This window comes from Aegilops tauschii, chromosome 1, assembly GCF_002575655.3.
Source record: "Aegilops tauschii subsp. strangulata cultivar AL8/78 chromosome 1, Aet v6.0, whole genome shotgun sequence".
Classification (NCBI taxonomy): domain Eukaryota; kingdom Viridiplantae; phylum Streptophyta; class Magnoliopsida; order Poales; family Poaceae; genus Aegilops; species Aegilops tauschii.
In genome coordinates this window covers 148822994-148838829 of record NC_053035.3, presented here as the reverse complement: position 1 = coordinate 148838829, position 15836 = coordinate 148822994, and positions in this window count along the sequence as shown.

The following is a 15836-nucleotide window of genomic DNA, read 5'->3' as shown; positions in this document are numbered from 1 at the left end:
ACAATTGGTGCTTGAAAAGGTGCACAAGAACGGTCTGGAAAAACCATACTCGTGGTATTTAGTAAATTCTCAAGCCTTTTACAAGGAATGGGCAGAAATTTCAAGGGAATGCGTGGCAATAGTCAACCACAAACGCATCATTTACTCGGTTATCAACTATAGAACAATGAAGTACATGCTTGAAAAACATGACGCCTGGCATGGTGCCATGGTATGGCCTCACCGTGCCCTGGTTAAAAGCTGAGAAGGTTTGGTTTATGTCGGCATGCACGCCCTTCATAAATCGAACCATCACCGAGGAAGTTCAATGCTTTCGAGAGGGAAATCACCAAGATTGAAGGGGAACCAAATTTCCATCCTAGTTTGTCATTCAGTTTTTTTCCAATGATCAACATACCGCCTCAAATGCAGCGTGTTCAAATTTGACATTTTTCCAGGCTCATTTACCATATTTAGGGGATTATGTGCATTTTCTAGGCATTAATTATGCACATAATTCAAGTTCAAACAATCGGTGCATGAAAAGGTGCACAAGAACGGTCTGGAAAACCATGCTCGTGCTATTTAGTACATTCTCATGCCTTTTACAAGGAATGGGCAGATATTTCAAGGAAATGTGTGGCAATAGTCAACCATAAATGCGTCATTTACTGGGTTAACAACTATACAAAAATGAAATACATGCTTCGAAAACATGACGCCTGGTGTGGTGCCATGGTATGGCCTCACCGTGCCCCTGGTAAAAATTTGAGAATGTTTTCCTTATGTCGTCATGCACGCCTTTCATAAATCGAACCATCACCGAGGAAGTTTCATGGTTTCTAGGGGAAATCACCAAGATTGAAGGGGGATCCAAATTTCCTTTGTCCTTTGTCCATGAGTTTTTTTCTACGATGAACATACACCCTGCAAATCAGCGTGTTCAAATTTGGCACTTTTCCGGGTTCATTTGCCATATTTAGGGGATTATGTGCATTTCATAGGCATTAATGCACATAATTCAAGTTCAAACAATCGGTGCATAAAAGGGTGCACAAGAACGGCCTGGAAAACCATGCTTGTGCCATTTAGTAAATTCTCATGCCTTTTACAAGGAATGGACAGATATTTCGATGAAATGTGTGACTATAGTCAACCACAAATGTTTGTTTATTGGGTTTTCAACTATAGAAAAAATGAAATAAATGCTTGAAAAACATGACGCCTGGCATGGTGCCATGGTATGACCTCACCATGCCCTGGTAAAAATTTGAGAAGGTTTGGCTTATGTCGTCATGCACGCCCTTCATAAATTGAACCATCACCGAGGAAGTTCCATGCTTTCGAGAGGGAAATCACCAAGATTGAAGGGGAATCCAAATTTCCGTCCTAGTTTTTCATTCAATTTTTTTCCAAAGATCAACATACCACCTCAAATGCAACGTGTTCAAATTTGACATTTTTCCGGGCTCATTTACCATATTTATGGGATTATGTGCATTTTCAAGGCATTAATGCACATAATTCAAATTCGAACAATCAATGCATGAAAAGGTGCACAAGAACGGTCTGGAAAACCATGCTCGTGTTATGTAGTACATTCTCATGCCTTTTACAAGGAATGGGCAGATATTTCAAGGAAATGTGTGGCAATAGTCAACCATAAACGCGTCGTTTACTGGGTTAACAACTATATAAAAAATGAAATACATGGCTGGAAAACATGACGCCTGGCTTGGTGCCATGGTATGGCCTCACCGTGCCCTAGTAAAAATTGGAGAATGTTTTCCTTATGTCGCGATGCACGCCTTTCATAAATCAAACCATCACCGAGGAAGTTTCATGATTTTGATGGGGAAATCACCAAGATTGAAGGGGGTCCAAATTTCCTTTGTCCTTTGTCCACGAGTTTTTTCTACGATGAACATACACCCTGCAAATCACTGTGTTCAAATTTGCCACTTTTCCGGGTTCACTTACCATATTTAGGGGATTATGTGCATTTCCTAGGCATTAATGCACATAATTCAAGTTCAAACAATCGGTGCATGAAAGGGTGCACAAGAACGGCCTGGAAAACCATGCTTGTGCCATTTAGTAAATACTCATGCCTTTTACAAGGAATGGACAGATATTTCGATGCAATGTGTGGCAATAGTCAACCACAAATGTTTCTTTATTGGGTTTTAAACTATAGAAAAAATGAAATAAATGCTTGAAAAACATGACGCCTGGCATGGTGTGCCATGGTATGACCTCACCATGCCCTGGTAAAAACTTGAGAACGTTTGGCTTATGTCGTCATGCACGCCCTTCATAAATCAAACCATCACCAAAGGAGTTCCATGCTTTCGAGAGGGAAATCACCAAGATTGAAGGTGAATCCAAATTTTCTTCATTCTTTGCCCTGGTTTTTGTTTCTACGATGAACATACAGCCTGCAAATCAGTACCTCCCCCCTGCGCCTCCCCCTACCGGCATCTCAAACTGCCGCCGCCACAACCACAGCTTCAACCACATCTACATTCTGCTCGAATCCAGTCAGGCAACCCACCGATCTCTATCACGGCCCCGGCCTAATTGATTAAATGGCGCATGTGAAACATCCTAATGCCTCCAAATCCCCACCGCCAGGAGCTGATAGCGGTCCATGGCGCGATGGCCGTTGTGCGTGTTGACTCAGAGGAACACCTCGCCTCCCCCGGCGACAACATGGTGCAGGCTCTAGCCCGGATGAAGTGCCCCAGTGACTACCCCCCGGGACTTAACAGGTAAGGTCTGACCAGCTAAATCTTATCAATACCACTTGCAAGGGCTATGATTTGTACGGTTGATGTATTAAGCACGATCGTGCCTTGTTTATTTCAGTACTGCACACTGTGTGATGTTCAAATATTACTGTGTCCAGTGATACGTCTCCAACATATCTATAATTTCTGATTGTTCCATGCTATTATATTATCTGTTTTGGATGTTTAATGGGCTTTAATATACCTTTTTATATTATTTTTGGGACTAACCTATTAACCGAAGGCCCGGTGCAAATTGCTGTTTTTTTTGCCTATTCTAGTGTTTCGCAGAAAGGGAATATCAAACGGAATGAAACCTTCGCGAGGATCTTTTTTGGAACAGATGCAATCCAGGAGACTTGGAGTGGAAGTCAAGGAAGCAACGAGGCGGCCACGAGGCAGGAGGGCGCGCCCCCCACCCTCGTGGGCCCCTCGTAGCTCCACCGACCTACTTCTTTCGCCTATATATATACTCTTATACCCTGAAACCATCGAGGAGAGCCACGAAACCACTTTTCCACCGCCGCAACCTTCTGTACCCGTGAGATCCGATCTTGGGGCCTTTTCCGACGATCTGCCGGAGGGGGATTCGATCATGGAGGGCTTCTACATCAACACCATAGCCTCTTCAATGATGTGTGAGTAGTTTACCACAGACCTTCGGGTCCATAGTTATTAGCTATATGGCTTCTTCTCTCTCTTTGGATATCAACACAAAGTTCTCCTCGATCTTCTTGGAGATCTATTCGATGTAATTCTTTTTGCGGTGTGTTTGTCGAGATCCGATGAATTGTGGGTTTATGATCAAGATTATCTATGAAAAATATTTGATTCTTCTCTGAATTCTTATATGCATGATTTAATATCTTTGCAAGTCTCTTCGAATTATCGGTTTAGTTTGGCCTACTAGATTGATCTTTCTTCCAATGGGAGAAGTGCTTATCTTTGGGTTCAATCTTGCGGTGCTCGATCCCAGTGACAGAAAGGGAAATGACACGTATTGTATTGTTGCCATCGAGGATAAAAAGATGGGGTTTATATCATATTGCTTGAGTTTGTCCCTCTACATCATGTCATCTTGCCTAATATGTTACTCCGTTCTTATGAACTTAATACTCTAGATGCATGCTGGATAGTGGTCGATGTGTGGATTAATAGTAGTATATGCAGAATTGTTTCGATCTACTTGTTGCGAACGTGATGCCTATGTTCATGATCATGCCTAGATATTCTCATAACTATGCACTTTTCTATCAATTGCTCGACAGTAATTTGTTCACCAACCGTAATATATGCTATCATGAGAGAAGCCACTAGTGAAACCTATGGCCCCCGGGTCTACTTTACATTATATAAGTTTCCAATCTACAATTCTAGTTTACTATTTACTTTGCAATCTTTACTTTTCAATCTATACAACAAAAATACCAAAAATATTTATCTTATTATCTTTATTAGATCTCACTTTTGCAAGTGGCCGTGAAGGGATTGACAACCCCTTTATGTCACTGTACAAAAGTAGGGGCTCTCCTTTTGACCCCTTTACTTGTGCACGGGCAGTCAGAGCCGCGCCCGCGGCCACACTTAACAATGCAGAGGAGGGAAGCCAGAGGGAAACCGAAGCACAAGGCCAACAAAACAACGCCAAGACCAAGAACACAAAGAGCATAGGGACGAAGCAGGTTCCCCCGGCAAGACCCTTGTCGGGGCAGCTCGCCCAACACCAGCGGGGCGAGCCACCCTTGAGCCCACGGCTTCCAACATAACCAACCACGATGGGACGAAGGCTCGGGAGGCGCCTCCATGGTGGCATGCAGATCTTTGTCAAGATCATGAATACGCAAGATCAGATGAGGACCAGAAGACGACGACCCTCGGCGAGATCCTTGCCGAAGAAATCCACAAGACCCCCGGCAAGATCCTTGCCGGGGACGACCACGACGCCGCGGCAAGACCCTTGCCGGGGCCCCGACAAGACCCTTGTCGAGGACACCAGCGGGGCCGCAGCCAGGCCCACGTCTGCCAAGATGCCATCGCCGTTCCCATGCAGCTGCTAGCTCGCCCAGGTGGGCATGCACCTGCGTGGCGACGGGTGGCCTCTACACCGACCCAGCAAGCACCTGCGTGGTGGCATGCAGATCTTCGTGAAGGCTCCACCACCGCGCCAGCCCAGCAGCCAACCAACATGGCACCGCGATGCCCCGTCAGCTCGGACGCGTGTCGAAGCCAGGCGAGGCGGCGACAGCTGGGACGTGCTTCCTTGTCGTCCCCGATAAAGTGAGAGGGGCACGTCGGTAGCGCATTAAATGCGTTTGTCCGACGGTGCCAAAGGATAGACTCATCTACTGTAGACCTTTCCACCTCCTGTGTGCCACTGTGGCAACCCCTTTTCCCTATAAAAGGAGGCCCGAGGCGACCAGGAGAAGGATTCGGCTCTTTGGAACAACGCAGCCACCGCAGCTAGTTTGAGAGCTCAAGAACACTCTGAAATACACACCAAAGCAGGACTAGGGTATTACGCATCCTCGCGGCCCGAACCTGGGTAAACGATCTTTGTGCTAGCTCCTAAACCTGCTCTTCTCACAACGCCGCATCCGCCAACCGTAGAAGGGATTCCAGTGATCCCATAGGTGTCGTTTCCCCGACATCTTTGGCGCGCCAGGTAGGGGGCGCAGTTGTGATAATCTGGTTTAGCAGCCAGCTTAGCAGTTCCTCGTGGCCATGGCTTCTAAAGAAGAAGACGGCCAAGAGAACGGCGCCGCCTGCAAGCGCGAAGGGCGCTAGTGGCGACAGGAAAGCTAAGTCATGCCAAACTTTAAATGTTTCCTTTTTATTTAAGGTTATTCCCCTCGGAGATCTCGTTCTTTGTATGGAAAACCTGCACGCAATGGGGCCATTCCGCTATTGGCAACGCCCTTTCTCTGTTTCGAGTCCACTCAACAGCTTAAGCGGCCGCGTCGAAAACGGCACGGTAGCCTTCCGCAATTGGCAACGCTCTCGATTCTGACTCGTGTCAAGCTCGACAGTTCGAGCGGCCGCGTTGAGAGTGGTAAGGTGGTTTGCCTGGCAGCAAGCACACCCGACAGGCTATCGAGGATCCGTCCTCGAGGCGCCGCGGCTTGGGTTTACGCGCCAGCCAGCCCACCCAAGGAAACGTAGGGTGGACATACAGAGAGAGAGAGATTGAACAGGAAAATAATATGCGTCAATTTAAAAGTACCGCAGAGTTATATTACATTACTTGTTGCTGCAGTTCTAACTAGAGATAAAAAATTTCTTGGTAATGAACTTGCAGTAGCGATAAGAAACGGGGTGCCTAGTCCCGGCGCTGGCCCTCTACCCTCTGGACTCCATCGATGCGGCTGATGACGGGCTCGATACGCTCCTTGAGCGGCGCGAGGTCCACATCCTCCGGCAAGCTCTCCAGTGCAGCGTCGAAGTCGAGGTTGGTATTCCAGTATGCCACCTTGGTGAGAACCTTGGTGATGGCACCCCGGCAAAGCCTCCGGGCCTCATTGGCCAGGAAAGTCGCCCTGGTGGAGCAAAAATGCTCCAGGGCTCCGAGAACACCCTCGAAGAATAGGGTCAGCTTGGCGTTGGGGCTCGCGTTGCGCTCCGGGGTGTACTTCACATTTGGCATCCCCATGGTGGCCAGCTGCGTGGTGATCCTGCGAGCGACATCTTCGAGGCGGCCGATCAGCGGTTCTCGCCCTCCACGAAATCCTTGTGATTGGCGGCTTCGTTCTTCTGCAGCTGCTTCTCGGCCTCCAGATCCTTGGCCAAGGTCCCCTCCCGGGCCTTGGCCTCCGAGAGCGTCCTCTCAAGACCCTCCAGCTTCAGCTTCAGATCTTTGATGGAGTCGTTGGCCTTGGAGAGCTGCTCAGCCTAGCCGAGGACTGCGCCCTGCGCCTCCACCAGGGCACCGTTGAGCGTGTCCTTCTCTTTGGCCAGCTTCAGGGCCTGATCCTTCAGCCTGTCCCGCTCCACCTCCAGCTCTTTTACCCTGCCGGCGTGAGCCAGAGCCTGGGCATCGAGTGCCTCCTTGTGCCTCTGCTCCAGCTCCTGGGTCTGCTGCACGACAAGCTTCTCCACCTCCTCGTCCTTGCCACGGAGCGTTGCGGTGAGCCTCTCCTCGCGCGCGGCAAGGTCCTCCTCCTGGGAGTTTAGCGCAGCCTGCTGCTGGTGCCGAGTGGCCTCAGCCTGAGCGGCCTCCTGCTTCGCCAGTTCCTGGGCCTTCTCGATGTCGGCCTGGTTCATGACGAGCGCCAGGTCGCGCTCAGCCAGCGCATCCTGGGCGGCCTTCAGGTCCTTGTGGGCCTGGCGGAACCAAGCCTGCGCCTCGGCGACACGCCCCTCGAGGTCCACCTCCGCCTCCGCCTTGTCCACCACCGCCATCCTGGACTTGGCCTTGTCCAGGCGGGCACGGTGAAGCGCCTGGAGCTTCTCGAAGTTGGCACTCATGGCCCGAAGGAGCCGCTCTTCCTGGGAACCACCGCCACCAGTGCTTAGCTCGTCAACAACCTCAAGTCCGGCGGCGGCGAGCACTTCGTCGTCAAACATCTCCCCCTCGACGGGCACCCCGGTGCTCGCCGTCCCTGGGAGGTGGACGAACAGGTCATCACTCACCTTCAGATACCTGCCGGAGCCAGAGGCAGCGGAGGAGGAGGGTTGGTCGTCAACCACCTCCTCCTCGGCAGCGGCCTTGCCGGCCTCCCCGGCAGGCCCCTTGCCGGCCTCCTCGGCGACAGCCTTGCCGGGTTCCCCGGCGGACCCCTTGGCGGCGCCCTCAGCAACATCCTTAGCGGCCTCCTCGGTGGCGATCTTCTCGGCCTCCGTCGCGGCATCTTTGGTGACGTCCTCAATGACGGTGACTATGTCCTCCTGGTCCGTCGAGGGAGGATCTGGATACCGAGAAGGGGATGAGGCGAAGCCGAGACCAAGATTCAGAAAGAACAAAAAAAGAACAGGGACGGAAAGCGAGTGACTTACCCGTGCCGGGCTGGGAAGAAGAGGCCCCCTCCCCGCCAACATTTGGCACTGAGGCGAAGCCACTAGCGCCTGAGTTTTGCCTCCTCCTTCTCCATGTGCATGGGCTCGGTGCCTGGCGCCCTTGCCGGGGACGCCCCTCGGGGCGGCGTGGTCGATGGGGGCGGCGTGTTGGGGGTAGCCCTTGGTGGCTCCTCCTGCTGCTGCCCTCCTCCTGCAACCACGGCAAGGTCAGCACCAAAGGATCGTACCCCCGACACACATCGACGAGGGGTGAGTGATGAGCTTACGCTGGGGGCCGCGCCGGGGGCTGCTGTCCGGGCTGCTCAGCACCACCAGCAGTGTACCAGAAGTACTTGCCGGGGGCTGGCCGCTCGCCGAAGCCCTGGCCCTCTTCACCCTTTGGGCCAGTGTCTCCGCGTCCCTGCAATGAAAGAAACAAAGCAAGATAAGCGGCACGGTTTGAGGAGGTAGGGATGGCAAGAAAAAGGGAACAAGATACTTACTCGTCCTCCACCTCCTCCTCTGTTGCCTTCCTCTTCCTCCTTGGCGAGGGACCCAAAATCGAAGACAACCTCCGCGTCGTCATCTGCGGGAGGAGGGGAAGCAGATGGGGTCCGTGGACGCTTGGATGAAACAGAGGCAGTTGCCTTCTTCTTCGCCACCGCGGCTTTCACCACTTTCCTCGCCGCTGCGGCCCTCGTCTGGCGCACGGACGCCCCCTGGGTTTGCTGCGGCTGCACGGCCCTGCCAGGCCGGACCGGCTCGCCAGAGCTAGCCCGCCGCAGGACTCGCCCCCTCCCTGTTGCCGGGGGGTCGACAGTCTTGACCTCCTCCTCCGACAGCTCGTCGACCACATCTTCGATGAGAGGGGCCCCAGTGCCGGCACTGCTGGCCTCCCCAGCGGCCTCTACCCACTAGGCGAGCTCCTTTTCCTCCGCCTCTGCCGCGGCCTTGTCCTCCACGCCGCCGGCACTCCCGACCTCCCTGGCGAGCTCCGCCTCCGCCGCCCTGGCGGCGATATAGTCCAACTCCGCCTGGGTGGTGTCCTGGACGAGCCGCAGCTCGGCGCTGACGTACTTCTCCTCCAAGGTGTCAAAAAACTCCTGCACTTGATCCTCCGGTGGCTCGGCCTAAGTTGAGATGAGGCCGTGCGCGTTGAACTCCGGCATCATGGCGATGATGTCGTTTCGGCGTGAGTTATTGCTCAGCTGGACCACCCCCACCGGTAACCCGAACAAGGGCCCCTTGGCGACCTTGCCGGTTTTGGCAGCCTTGCCGGACCGCTCGACCTTGCCGTCACGGTTCACGTCGAGCTGGAAGAGCCGCTGGCAGAAGTGGGCGTGCCCCATCACCATGAAGTTGTGGTCGAGGCCGGGGCGAAGCCTCATGATGTCGGCCGCGTTCATAAAGAGCCAGGCCGGCCTCCCCTTGTTATGCAGCGGAGCGATTCAGCAGCGGATGAAATCCGCCCCGATCATCTCAAGGGTGAGCCCGGCCTTGGTAATGCGAAGAATCCTAGTGGTGGCAACCGTGAGCTTCGCGTCATCGGCGTCGACATTGCTCTAGTCATTTCGACGAATCGGCGGCGCCTGGTGAACCCGGCAGAAATCTTGTGGATCATCTTCCTCAATCCAGCACCACCGGCCCCGCCACTCCTCCCACCTCTCCTTCTGAGCGCCCTCCGGGTATGTCCCCTTGGACCTTGGGATCCAAGCGACGCAACCGGAAATGGCGCCCCCTTTTGGATCCGAGGGAAGAAGTAGTGGCGGAAGAGCGCCGTGTTGGGATGCACCCCGGCGAAACCCTCACAGAGGTGCGCAAAAAGAGCCATGCACGCCACGACATTTGGAGTAAAATCCAGAAGGTGGAAGCCGTAGGTGTGCATGACGTCATTGAAGAAATCAGAGAAGGGGGGCAGAGGCCGCAGGAGAAGTAATCGATGAAGAATGGATACCGATGTGGGCCGGCTTCGGCGAAAGCAGCGGGGATGACGCGCGTGGCCGGATGCCCCGTCATCTCGCCCCCCGTCTTGCACCCCCACAGGTGTTTGAAGTAGTCCCGGAGTTCGACCACGTCGACCGTCGACGGAAAGTAGGCGTGCTGCGTCCGCCGCACCGCCAACTCGCTCTCTGGCGGCTCCTTCTCCCTGGCATCCTTGGCCGCCCCCTTGCCTCTGCTGGTTTTGGGCGCCATGGAAGTTGAGGAGGACAAAGGCGCGGCGGCGGCGAGAGGGGGCAAAAGCTCGAGAGGGAGGAAGAAGGGGACGGCGGTTCCAAGATTGGAGAAGGCGCAGGGGGTAAATGAGCAGCGCACCCACGGTTATTCCTTTTTACGGGGAAGGCGCGGGCCGCCTCTTTTCCCATTAACTGTGATGTGACGCATGCGTGCGGAGACCGCCCCACGCATGACCCTCCATGTCGCGCGTTCAACGCGGGTCATGGAGAAGCGTAGCGGACGAAAAGTTACTGCGGTAAAATCTGCCCCACCTGCCCGCGCACCGTTCTGGGCCTAGCCCAACAACGCGTCACGCTTATGTGTGGCCCAGGCCCGGGGGCTCCTGTCGGTGTACAAAAGTAGGGGCTCTCCTTTTGACCCCTTTACTTGTGCACGGGCAGTCAGAGCCGCGCCCGCGGCCACACTTAACAAGGCAGAGGAGGGAAGCCGGAGGGAAACCGAAGCACAAGGCCAACAAAAACAACTCCAAGACCAAGAACACAAAGAGCAGAGGGACGAAGCAGGTTCCCCGGCAAGAGCCTTGCTGGGGCAGCCCCGGCAAGAGCCTTGCCAGGGCAGCTCGCCCAACACCAGCGGGGCGCGCTACCCTTGAGCCCACGACTTCCAACATAACCAACCACGATGGGACGAAGGCTCGAGAGGCGCCTCCATGGTGGCATGCAGATCTTTGTCAAGATCATGAATACGCAAGATCAGATGAGGACCAGAAGACGACGACCCTCGGCAAGATCCTTGCCAAAGAAATCCACAAGACCCTCGGCAAGATCCTTGCCGGGGACGACCACGACGCCACGGCAAGACCCTTGCCGGGGCCCCGACAAGACCCTTGCTGAGGACACCAGCGGGGCCGCAGCCAGACCCATGTCTGCCAAGATGCCACCGCCGTTCCCATGCAGCTGCTAGCTCGCCCAGCTGGGCAGGCACCTGCGTGGCGACGGGTGGCCTCTACACCGACCCAGCAAGCACCTGCGTGGTGGCATGCAGATCTTCGTGAAGGCTCCACCACCGCGCCAGCCCAGCAGCCAACCAACATGGCACCGCGATGCCCCGTCAGCTCGGACGCGTGTCGAAGCCAGGCGAGGCGGCGACAGCTGGGACGTGCTTCCTTGCCGTCCCCAATAAAGTGAGAGGGGCACGTCGGTAGCGCATTAAATGCGTTTGTCCGACGGTGCCAAAGGATAGACTCATCTACTGTAGACCTTTCCACCTCCTGTGTGCCACTGTGGCAACCCCTTTTCCCTATAAAAGGAGTCCCGAGGCGACCAGGAGAAGGATTCGGCTCTTTGGAACGACGCAGCCGCTGCAGCTAGTTCGAGAGCTCAAGAACACTCTGAAATACACACCAAAGCAGGACTAGGGTATTACGCATCCTCATGGCCCGAACCTGGGTAAACGATCTTTGTGCTAGCTCCTAAACCTGCTCTTCTCACAACCCCGTGCCCGCCAACCGTAGAAGGGATTCCAGTGATCCCATAGGTGTCGTTTCCCCGACACTTTATCGCGTTGGTTGCAAGGTTCTCGATTGTTTGTGCAGGTACTAGGTGACTTGCGTGTAGTCTCCTACTGGATTGATACCTTGGTTCTCAAAAACCGAGGGAAATACTTACGCTACTTTGCCGCATCACCCTTTCCTCTTCAAGGGAAAACCAACGCATGCTCAAGAGGTAGCAAGAAGGGTTCCTGGCACCGTTGCTGGGGAGATCTACGCCAAGTCAAGACATACCAAGTACCCATCACAAACTATTATCCCTCGCATTACATTATTTGCCATTTGCCTCTTGTTTTCCTCTCCCCCACTTCACCTTTGCAGTTTTATTCGCCCTTTTTCCGTCCGTCTCTTTTCGCTTGCTTCTTGTTTGCATGTGTGTTGGATTGACTGTTTGTCACGATGGCTCAAGATAATACTAAATTGTGTGATTTTTCCAATACCAACAATAACGATTTTATTAGCACTCCGATTGCTCCCACTACCGATGCTGAATCTTCTAAAATTAGTACCGCTTTGTTGAATCTTGTTATGAAAGATTAGTTTTCTGGCCTTCCTAGTGAAGATGCCGCTACCCATCTGAACAACTTCGTTGATTTGTGTGATATGCAAAAGAAGAAAGATGTGGATAATGATATTGTTAAATTGAATCTATTTCCGTTTTCGCTTAGAGATCATGCTAAAACTTGGTTCTCTTCCTTGCCTAAAAATAGTATTGATTCGTAAAATAAGTGCAAAGATGCTTTTATCTCTAAGTATTTTCCTCCCGCTAAGATCATCTCTCTTAGAAACGATATTATGAATTTTAAGCAACTTGAGCATGAGCATGTTGCACAAGCTTGGGACAGGATGAAATTAATGATACGTAATTGCCCAACACATGGTTTGAATTTATGGATGATTATACAAAAAAAATTATGCTGGATTGAATTTTGCTTCTAGAAATCTTTTAGATTCGGCCGCGGGAGGTACTTTTATGGAAATCACTTTAGGAGAAGCTACTAAACTCCTAGATAATATTATATTTAATTATTCTCAATGGCATACCGAAAGATCCACTAGTAAAAAAGTTCATGCTATTGAAGAGATTAATGTTTTGAGTGGAAAGATGGATGAACTTATGAAATTGTTTGCTAATAAGAGTGTTTCTTCTGATCCTAATGATATGCCTTTGTCCACTTTGATTGAGAATAATAATGAATCTATGGATATGAATTTTGTTGGTAGGAACAATTTTGGTAACAACGCGTATAGAGGAAATTTCAATTCTAGGCCGTTTCCTAGTAATTCCTCTAATAATTATGGTAATTCCTACAACAACTCTTATGGAAATTTTAATAAGATGCCCTCTGATTTTGAGACTAGTGTTAAAGAATTTATGATTTCGCAAAAGAATTTCAATGCTTTGCTTGAAGAAAAATTGCCTAAGATTGATGAGTTGGCTAGGAACGTGGATAGAATTTCTCTTGATGATGACTCTTTGAAACTTAGATCTATTCCACCCAAGCATGATATCAATGAGTCTCTCAAATCTATGAGAATTTCCATTTATGAGTGCAAAGAAAGAACCGCTAGGATGCGTGCTATAAAAGATTGCTTTGTAAAAGCGTGTTCTTCTAGTTTCCATGATAACAATGATGAAGATCTAAAAGTGATTGATGTGTCTCCTATTAAATCTTTGTTTTCCAATATGAATCTTGATAAAGATGGGACTGGAGATGAGTCAACTTTAGTTAAAAGGCATCCCAATGATTCGGAGTTTTTAGATCTTGATGCAAAATTTGGTAAAAGTGGGATTGAAGAGGTCAAAACTTTACATAGCAATGAACCCACTATTTTGGATTTCAAGGAATTTAATTATGATAATTGTTCTTTGATAGATTGTATTTTCTTGTTTGCAATCCATGTTAAATTCTCCTCATGCTTATGATCAAAATAAAGCTTTTACTAACCACATCGTTGATACTTTAATGCAATCTTATGAGGAAAAACTTGAATTAGAAGTTTCTATACCTAGAAAACTTTATGATGAGTGGGAACCTACTATTAAAATTAAAATTGAAGATCATGAATGCTATGCTTTATGTGATCTGGGTGCTAGTGTTTCCACAATTCCAAAAACTTTGTGTGATGTGTTAGGTTTCCGTGAATTTGATGATTGTTCTTTAAATTTGCACCTTGCGGATTCCACTATTAAGAAACCTATGGGAAGGATTAATGATGTTCTTATTGTTTCAAACAGGAATTATGTGCCCGTAGATTTCATTGTTCTTGATATAGATTGCAATACTACATGTCCTATTATTCTTGGTAGACCTTTCCTTAGAACGATTGGTGCAATTATTGATATGAAAGAAAGAAACATTAGATTCCAATTTCCATTAAGGAAAGGAATGGAACACTTTCCTAGGAAGAAAATTAAATTGCCTTATGAATCTATTATGAGATCCACTTATGGATTGCCTACCAAAGATGACAATGCCTAGATCTATTCTTGTTTTTATGCCTAGCTAGGGGCGTTAAACGATAGCGCTTGTTGGGAGGCAACCCAATTTTATTTTTGTTTCTTGCTTTTTGTTTCTGTTTAGTAATAAATAATTCATCTAGATTCTATTTATATGTGGTTTTATGTTTTAAATTAGTGTTTGTGCCAAGTAGAACTTTTGGGAAGACTTGGGTGAAGTCTTTACGATCTTGCTGTAAAAAACAGAAACTTTAGCGCTCACGAGATTAGCTGCAATTTTTTACTGGAGAGTGCTTTTAGGTTCACTATTTTTGCAGATGATTAATAGACAAATACTCACGTCCACCAATTTATTTCAGAATTTTTGGAGTTACAGAAGTATATGTTTGATACAGATTACTACAGACTGTTCTGTTTTTGACAGATTCTGTTTTTCGTGTGTTGTTTGCTTATTTTGATGAATCTATGGCTAGTATCGGGGGGTATGAACCATAGAGAAGTTGGAATACAGTAGGTTTAACACCAATATATATAAAGAATGAGTTCATTACTGTACCTTAAAGTGGTGATTTGTTTTCTTACACTAATGAAGCTCATGAGATTTTCTGTCTAAGTTTTGTGTTGTGAAGTTTTCAAGTTTTTGGGTAAAGATTTGATGGATTATGGAACAAGGAGTGGCAAGAGCCTAAGCTTGGGGATGCCCAAGGCACCCCAAGGTAAAATTCAAGGACATCCAAAAGCCTAAGCTTGGGGATGCCTTGGAAGGCATCCCCTCTTTCGTATTCGTCTATCGGTAACTTTACTTGAGGCTATATTTTTATTCACCACATGATATGTGTTTTGCTTGGAGAGTCTTGTATGATTTGAGTCTTTGCTTTTAAGTTTACCACAATCATCCTTGCTGTACACACCTTTTGGAGAGACACACATGAATCGGAATTTATTAGAATACTCTATGTGCTTCACTTATATCTTTTGAGCTAGATAATTTTGCTCTAGTGCTTCACTTATATCTTTTTAGAGCGCGGTGGTGGTTTTATTTTATAGAAATAATTGATCTCTCATGCTTCACTTATATTATTTTGAGAGTCTTTTAGAATAGCACGGTAATTTGCTTTGGTTATAAAATTAGTCCTAATATGATAGGCATCCAAGATGGGTATAATAAAAACTTCCATATAGAGTGCATTGAATACTATGAGAAGTTTGATACTTGATGATTGTTTTGAGATATGAAGATGGTAATATTAGAGTCGTGCTAGTTGAGTAATTATGGAATTGAAAAATACTTATGTTGAGGTTTTCAAGTCCCGTAGCATGCACGTATGGTAAATGTTGTGTGACAAATTTGAAGCATGAGGTGTTCTTTGATTGCTTTCCTTATGAGTGGCGGTCGGGGACGAGCGGTGGTCTTTTCCTACCAATCTATCCCCCTAGGAGCATGCGTGTAGTGCTTGGTTTCAATGACTTATAGATTTTTGCAATAAGTATGTGAGTTCATTATGACTACTGTTGAGTCCATGGATTATATGCACTCTCACCCTTCCATCATTGCTAGCCTCTTTGGTACCGTGCATTACCCTTTCTCACCTCGAGAGTTGATGCAAACTTCGCCGGTGCATCCAAACCCCGTGATATGATACGCTCTATCACACATAAGCCTCCTTATATCTTCCTCAAAACAGCCACCATACCTACCTATTATGGCATTTCCATAGCCATTCTGAGATATATTGCCATGCAACTTTCCACCGTTCTGTTTATTATGACACGCTTCATCATTGTCATATTGCCTTGCATGATCATGTAGTTGACATTGTATTTGTGGCAAGGCCACCATGCATAATTTTTCATACATGTCACTCTTGATTCATTGCCCATCCCGGTACACCGC